A 7,912-nucleotide genomic window follows, 5' to 3' on the forward strand; every position below is an offset into this window, starting at 1 on the left:
TTTTTCTGAGAGATTTAAAGACAAGTATTTTAAGGGGGAGCTGGAACAAATTTATAGCCTAATAAAATAGGATAGTATGAACATTCGGGACTCAGGTCTGTCTGCTAATCACAGTTATTAGTCAATCAGTGCACACATAAGTGCTATATCTCTAAGTAACGCTGTAATCTAAGTGATAATAGTAGACTGATGACCTTTCTTTGGCACAAAATGGTTGAATTCCTGATGGGTCGTACGGGTCACTACTGGAGTAATTAAAAACAAGTAGTTTATACCTTAGTTCAGCTATCAGAATTCTGCTGGGAAAAAGAGAGACGACCCAGATTATTCTGAGAGTCCAGTCCTCGTTCCATAATCATAGAACAAACACCACCGCAGGCCTTGTCGATAAGAGCAAGTCTATATTCAGCGAGATTTTATCTGAAAATGGCCTTTGAGCCCTTCACACGATTAGTTTGTCCTTCTTTCGGCCATTCCAGCAGGAAAGAGAGGAAAACAGGATTTCCTGAGAACCGTTTCAAAGTACAAATAGTATAGCCTTGATGGCCTGGTAGTATCTAAACAAATATAAATACAATTTTATATTCAAATTTAAAAACACTTGCCAAAATATTGAATAAAATGAGCATACAGACAAGGATGTCATAGGTCTAGGACTTACAACAACTGGTGTTCAATCAAGTTTCCTATTGAATTCTTCCAGTGCAGATTCCACGTGAGCCTGCAAATGATCATTTGTTACAGGACGTCAGATCTGCTGATATGATTCCATGGCGGTTGGTACTTGTCCCATTTTGAGTGGCCCATGTTTTTGTCAGCAGTGAGATACATTTTATGGCTGAGGAACCGGTGCAATGGTAAATGGTTTCGACTCCCACCACCAGAAAATGGTATCGGTATTCAATGAATTCAAGGAAATCTGGCATGGAAAAAAAAATACCTTGGTCCATATGAAGAGAACAAGTTTTATAATTAAACCGGTAATGAGGTTTTGAGCACAGATGGAGAAAACACCAAAACAGCTGACGCAACAGGCCTGGTATTATTCAGTACAGGTCATGCAACAAATTTATCTCTGAACCCAGGCCAAAAAGAGGACAAAATCGGGGATGGGCGAAGTCCGATAGATCTATTCAGGAAGTAGATGTTTCGCTAAGGGGTTCTCACTCCTCCTCCACCCTGCTGGCTGTGGATGAGGGGCTCATTTTCACCCGAACAGGATTGCTGACCACAAGCCAATAGCAAAATAAAACTGAACGAAACGATCCCTATTTGTTTTACCAAAGTGAAAGCCTGAAAAGAATGAAGAGCACCTTATTTTGATGTTTCCGAAACAACAACAACAATTAATCGGTTTCCTGAATCGGGATTTAACTGGATCTTGGATCATCACCCCTGAGGAGTATCTTTAGTCTCTGATAGATCCCTTCAGGTCTGGCATTCTTCTACATCATCCTCCCACCACTGAGCATGCTCGGTCATTCTCGTAAGCAGATATGTCTACCCTATCCGTCTGAACGTTCCATCTCCTTAGTCTCCTGCAACCACATCTGTTTATAGTTTTGCATCCAACAATTTTTTTTTTTTCAAATTATAACTCCAGAAACACTTATATAGAATTGGCGTTACCACTCTTAAGAGTTAAATCTGGAAACAGGAAAATATGGTTTGCCGATGTTTCCAAACGACGAACAGGAAAGACCACTCATAAACAGTGCGCGAATGCCTGACGACACTGGTCATATTTGGTTCAATATCTGACAGTTTTGCTATGATAAGAAGCTATGCGATCATCAGGCCGTTCCCAGTGGCGCGACAATTTTTTTTTTTTGAAAAGATTCTAGCGCTCCACTGAGGAACTCACCGTGCAACAAACCATGGCACCAAAACATTAACGATGAAATATTTTTTTTATCTCCTGGAAGGATTTCAAGGAGAGGCTACCTCACCGTCTTCTGTCTGCTTTGTAGCTGGGGTTGCTTGTATGAAAGCAAGACCTGGAACGAATTTGATACCGGAAAGAAGCCATATACTTGAACTGAATTCCAGGAAGAGACGGTTGATCTGAAACGGCTATAGAAATGTAATTACTGTATAAGTAAATCTAGATGGTAATTGGTCATGTAAGGGCCTAGAAGAGTTCTAACAAAATCATGGCCGAATTGTCATTTATGGAACAATAAACAACATAGCCCACTCAGTTATATTCCTTTGTTGCACGTTTACCTTGGGCTGCAGCATAAACACACAGACATTTCTGTTTGCACACCTGATGGTTCTTACCATTTCTGCCCCACAAAAATTCACCTTAGTAGAACAGTTACCGTATTAGCCTCGACATTTATGACATCACTATTCAGCCAACAGAGAATTCACTGAAAATTCGGAAACACTATGCTTGATATATAAAAACAGGAACAAAATCACCATACATTTCCGAGATCATGAGGCCCGGCATGGTGTGAGAACCCGATTGCCAAGGCCTGTTGGAAGTTTGAAGCAGTGATTTGTATATACAAATGGGTCGATGCATGGACACAAGCTCAATCAGCAGGATTACAAAACAAATACATCATGATCTCGCTGACACCTCAATATCTTATGGTAGTGTTGGTTAAATAGAGGATCAGACATCAAATGAAATGCAACTGCCATTTCAAACCCCAAGGATAATCCTGTGCTTATCGCCTCTGATGCATAGCCCTCCTCCTCCTCCTCCTCCCTCCCTCTACTATGGAAAGATACAAGAATCAAAAGACCAAGGCCATTTACTACACACACACTAACAGTAATACACTGAACTAGTGGCTCATGTGAAAGTATTACACAAACTTAAACCATTTCAGGTTAGTTTGAACTATTCTCACCTTAACCAGTAAAGATGTTTTTGTGGAGGCGCTTCGTGACTATATTCGAGGCTGTGTAGATGGAATTCCTTAACTGTGTGTGTGAAGTCAGTCCATCTATATGGTGAATGTGTCTGTGGTCATGGAGGTCTGCTCTCATTAACAAGGAATGAGGCAGGAAGGTCTAATTTGCAGAACAAGAGAGTCAGGTGGCCATTACGAACACCTAAATCCACCACATCCCGGAAGAACGTATAACAGAAACATCTTCTGGTACATCTGGAGCGCAAACAAAAGACTCCAATTGACAAACTGAGCACTGAAGACAAGCCTGTATTTCATCAGGTTTGAGCTCAAATCATCTTGATGTTTTGAATGTTGAACACCATACAGTTGATGATAGTCAGGCTGTTAATTGCAGTCTGAGAGCTGACGGGGGTTTCTATGATATTCTCCACTTTGTCTGATCTCTGCTGGGCGATGGACACTGATCTGTTGTTATCCATAGATGAGAAGATGATGCTGTTGCTAGAGGAGACAGAGGACTGTTATCTTTGATCCACTGCACAGGATGCTGCCAGTTCCCTCAGAGCTGATGTTAACAGATGATTCTCCCTCTATTAATGATTCTTCTGGACCAATAAGTCTGATATTAGTTATATTTTCTGTGTGAGTGAGAAAGGACAAACACACTAGATTTAAAATGAGTCTTTCACATTTTCACAGTTAGTGTGGTCAAGGGTGGTACAGAAGGACAATCAACAATGAAAGGAATGTTTATGTTCAGTGTCTATTTATATCGTCATAGTTTGTAACATATAATTATATTTTTAATGGATTTCATAGCTGATAAAAGACTGAAAATCTGTGTCTCAGACAAGAGTAAAACAACAGAAATCTATCGTCTTAAGGTTATTTCAAAATAAATTATAAAGCTTTAAATTTTCAAGACAGTTTCAACATGATTTCCATGTAACAACACTTTTAAAAGTTTAAACATGAGAGTGTCCTAAGTAACACTCATCTGTGCAAATCTGGTTCAGTAACAATTAACCACAAAGCTCACTGCTAATAACAGCAGACTTGTGCATATCTAAAATATTATTATTATACTCTCATTAGTACTTCTGCTAGTCACTTTTGCAATTTTTACACATCCATGTACAATTTACAGCATATTAAATTGCTTTATGTCGCTTTTTCCACTTCCAGGTATTAAATTAATTTCATACAATCAGAGGCGGACAGAGTACACAGCTTCATTACTTGAGTAAAAGTACAGATACTCCTTGCTAAATTTTACTCAAGTACAAGTAAAAGTACTACAGTCAGATGTCTACTTAAGTGAAAGTACTGAAGTACTTGTTTTTAAAAGTACTTGAGTATCAAGAGTACAAGAGTACATTTTCTAAATATTGCATTACTACTGCCACAGTGCTTACATTTATGTACAGAAACGTCCTACATGGAGTTATGTAACATTTTAATGTTAATACCTTGGAGAATGTAAAAGGAATTGAAAGTACAATCAGTCATTTTCATCTTTTACCATGTTGCTTTTATTTAACATTTCTCCACTTGCGCTGTGTAACACTCTGGCAAATGCTAGAGTTTAAATGTTAGTTTTGCACCCAAATTTTGAAGTATATCATTGATTGACTCACACCACATGTTCCCACTTGAGACCTCCGTTTCAGAAGATGAACACAGTTTACATTAATTTGCTAGATTTAAGTCCGAGAGCTTTCTGATATTACTCATTGGTATGTCCATGTTGAAAGTTAATAAAACATCTTAAGTAGTCCATGTGAAAGAGGTCCGTTAATTTAATTGAAGCCTAAAATACATTTGCTTAAAAATAACAAAATTACTATCATTGTCTTCTCTTCGGGTCTGTTGGTAGTTCACAACAGTCACATTAACACGCGCCGCTGGCGTGTCTGGCATGCTGGCGTGTTTTCTTTGTTGTTGAAAGACCGATCAGCAGCGTCGTGATTCAAAAAGATCACAGCAGCCCCTACATTCACAACAGTGTTTAGGTGAGTCGTACAAAGAGAGAAAAAATAAAATTCAGCTCTTTGGTGACAATAAGCCCCTTCCTCTCGCAGACGCCATACAGGCAAAGGCAGGAGAAAATACTTTCAGCTGAATAACACCATTCTCACACACACAATCTATGTGTGACAACTCTGTGTGTGTGTGTGTACTGTACTTCAATTCAATCAAATGTGATGAAGTCTTTGGCGGATAGCTGAATGTGATTGCTGATAGGCTGTGTCCCAATCAGTGGCGCCTGCACAATCACGTTTAAGAGGGAAACAATAAATTTCTGAGATTTTTCTTTTTTTCCGTCGCACAATTATTTTTATTTTTTATCGGATAGGCGTTTCGTCCACACGGAATCCGTCCCAGACTGAATAAGTTTGAAAACGCCGCCTTTGCGCTTTCGTCTGGACGGCGAATCCGTATATTTTCTGAAATGATGAAGTCATCAGCCCACATCTCGCCCTAATCAGACACCGCTACGTCATGTAACAGCAACAAAAACATGAACAAACACTGAACGATTGTTGCGGATATTTCTTGAGACGAGGAAAAAAAAGATCGGATTATGGTAAGCTCCGTGTGGACGGGGCCGAAGAAGTAACGGGTACTTACGGTTATGGATAGAAATGTAGCGGAGTAAGAAGTACAATATTTGCCTCACAAATGTACTTGAGTAAGGTCATGGGTACTCCCCAAAATTGATACTCCAGTAAAGTACAGATCCCTCAAAATTGTACTTAAGTACTGTACTCAAGCAAATGTACTCCGTTACTGTCCGGCTCTGCATACAATCATATATTAAAGGGGTCATATGATGCGATTTCAATTTTTCCTTTATCTTTGGAGTGTTACAAGCTATTGGTGCATAAAGAAAATCTGTAAAGTTGCAAAGACTAAAGTCTCAAATCTTAGAGAAGAATATTATGTTAAGAAGATATAAATGTTAAGAAGAATATTACATCATTGATTGAGCAGTACTGGAGAAGAGCTTTAGTGTTAGATTCATACTGTTTCCTGTGGGAGCTGTTGAAGTTTGAAATTAGTAAATACTTTAGAAAATTCGGTAGTAATTAAGCTAAACTTAAGAGAGCAGAAGAAAATAAGGTGGTGTCTAAAATTGCGATACTTTCTCCTAAACCCCCAGAGTTGTTTTCTGAATCTGATAAACTTGAGTATGCTGACCTGCAGTCTAAATTAGATGAGATGTACACTTATAGGGCACAGGGTGCTTATATTAGATCAAGACAAAAATGGCTGGAGGAGGGAGAATGTAACACAGCATATTTTTTCAGATTAGAAAAGAATCGCTTAAGTACTTCACTAATTGAAACTCAATATTGAGGGGACAGTCACTAATAATCCTCAGGCAATTGCACATTTCTGTGCTAAATTTTTCAGTAATCTGTATAAAAAAACATTTTCGGAAGAGGCAGCCCATACTTTTCTGGAGTCTGTTAAAAATTGTAAGAGTATCTCAAGCGATGACAGAAATCTCTGTGATAGTGATATTACTTTATCTGAAGTTAGTAACTCAATTCTTGAACTTAAAAACAATAAATCTCCTGGAACGGATGGGCTTACCGCAGAGTTTTATAAACAGTTCTCTAAAGAACTGTCTCCTTTTTTACTTAAGGTTTTTGAAGAAAGCATACAGAATGAGGCTCTCCCCCCGACTCTCACTCAAGGCTTAATTACTTTAATTCCGAAACCTAAAAAAGATTTACTCTTAATTGACAATTGGCATCCCATTACTCTGCTTAACAGTGATTATAAAATTTTAGCTATTATGTTTGCTAAAAGACTAAAATCTGTATTGGGTTCTGTTATAGATGAGACACAATCTGGTTTTTTGCACAAAAGACACATTGTTAACAATATAAGATTGATTCTTGATTTATTAGATTATTCAGACTTGATTCAGGAGGACAGCTTCATTCTTTTCTTAGATTTCTATAAGGCTTTCGATTCTTTAGAGCACCAATTTATTATTAATTCATTAAATAAATTTGGTTTTGGGGACATGTTTTGCAGAGTAATTAAAACCCTTTACAATAATGGAATTATTCGATTAAATTAAAGAATGGCACTTCACCAAGGTTTAAGTAGGCTGTGTAAAAAATCGATCTACGATTTTCCATGGAGCTCTCTTCAGTAAAGACGCTCCTGTAACTTAGTAGTATATATCCAGCCACGTGCGTTACGACCAGGGTGCCAAGGTTTTCACAACAGGATCCTGCCCAGTTACTCTCAAAACTAGTCCAAAAATAACCCAATTCGCGTTTCCAGGAAGGTCCCCGATAAAAATGGCATCACGGGGTTAAAAATATGTTTTGTTCAGGGTTGCCTGGTAATATTCACATTTTAGGGGCTAAATAATCACGGGTATTGGTATTGGGGTCGTTCAAACGCGGACCTGAAAAAACCGCGCAGACTTGGTTAACACTGCGTTCGGTGGGAGCGGCATTTTTTACTAAACAGAGCCGAGTCCACGACACGTACACAAAATCGCTCTTCAAAATAGAGAAAACGGACACTGCCCGGCGATTTTAAAACGATTTTGTGGTAGATTGTCAGCTGGAATACGGCCTGTGCCTAGGTAAATGCAACCAGTGTTGCCACATGTCTGCGGTTGTTTTTCATAGTTCGCGGGTTGAGCGACCCCATACAATAATGTGATATTTAGCACCTTAAAATGTGAATATATTACCAGGGCAACCCTGAAAAAAACTTATATTTAACCCCGGGATGCAAATTTTTATCGGGGAACCTCCTGAAACGCGATTGGGTAGTTTTGGACTAGTTTGAGAAACAACTGGGCAGGATTTGTTTGAAAACCTGGCAACCCTGATCTAACCACGGTGCCTGGAGATATATAATTACAGGGCGTGTTATGAAGAGATGCGCATGAAAATCGGATTCGATTTTTTGCACAGCCATACCAGGTTAGTTGATCCAGAGGAGTCGACGACAAGGTTTGTCACACTTTCTCATATTTATTTTTCTTGTGTGCATCTTACTGC

The 7,912-nt window shown here is 38.8% G+C and overlaps 1 long non-coding RNA gene across 1 annotated transcript in view; it reads right to left on the bottom strand.

Moving 5' to 3' along the window:
- Positions 1-3,414: 3,414 nt before the first annotated feature.
- LOC122147955 overlaps positions 3,415-7,912 on the bottom strand; it is a 6,371-nt gene continuing 1,873 nt past the window's right edge. Inside the window, exon 3 of the long non-coding RNA XR_006161934.1 lies at positions 3,415-3,511. This is a non-coding gene — a long non-coding RNA (uncharacterized LOC122147955). The remainder of the gene's footprint in view (positions 3,512-7,912) is intronic.

This window comes from Cyprinus carpio, chromosome A16 (assembly GCF_018340385.1).
Source record: "Cyprinus carpio isolate SPL01 chromosome A16, ASM1834038v1, whole genome shotgun sequence".
NCBI classification, from domain to species: Eukaryota; Metazoa; Chordata; class Actinopteri; order Cypriniformes; family Cyprinidae; genus Cyprinus; species Cyprinus carpio.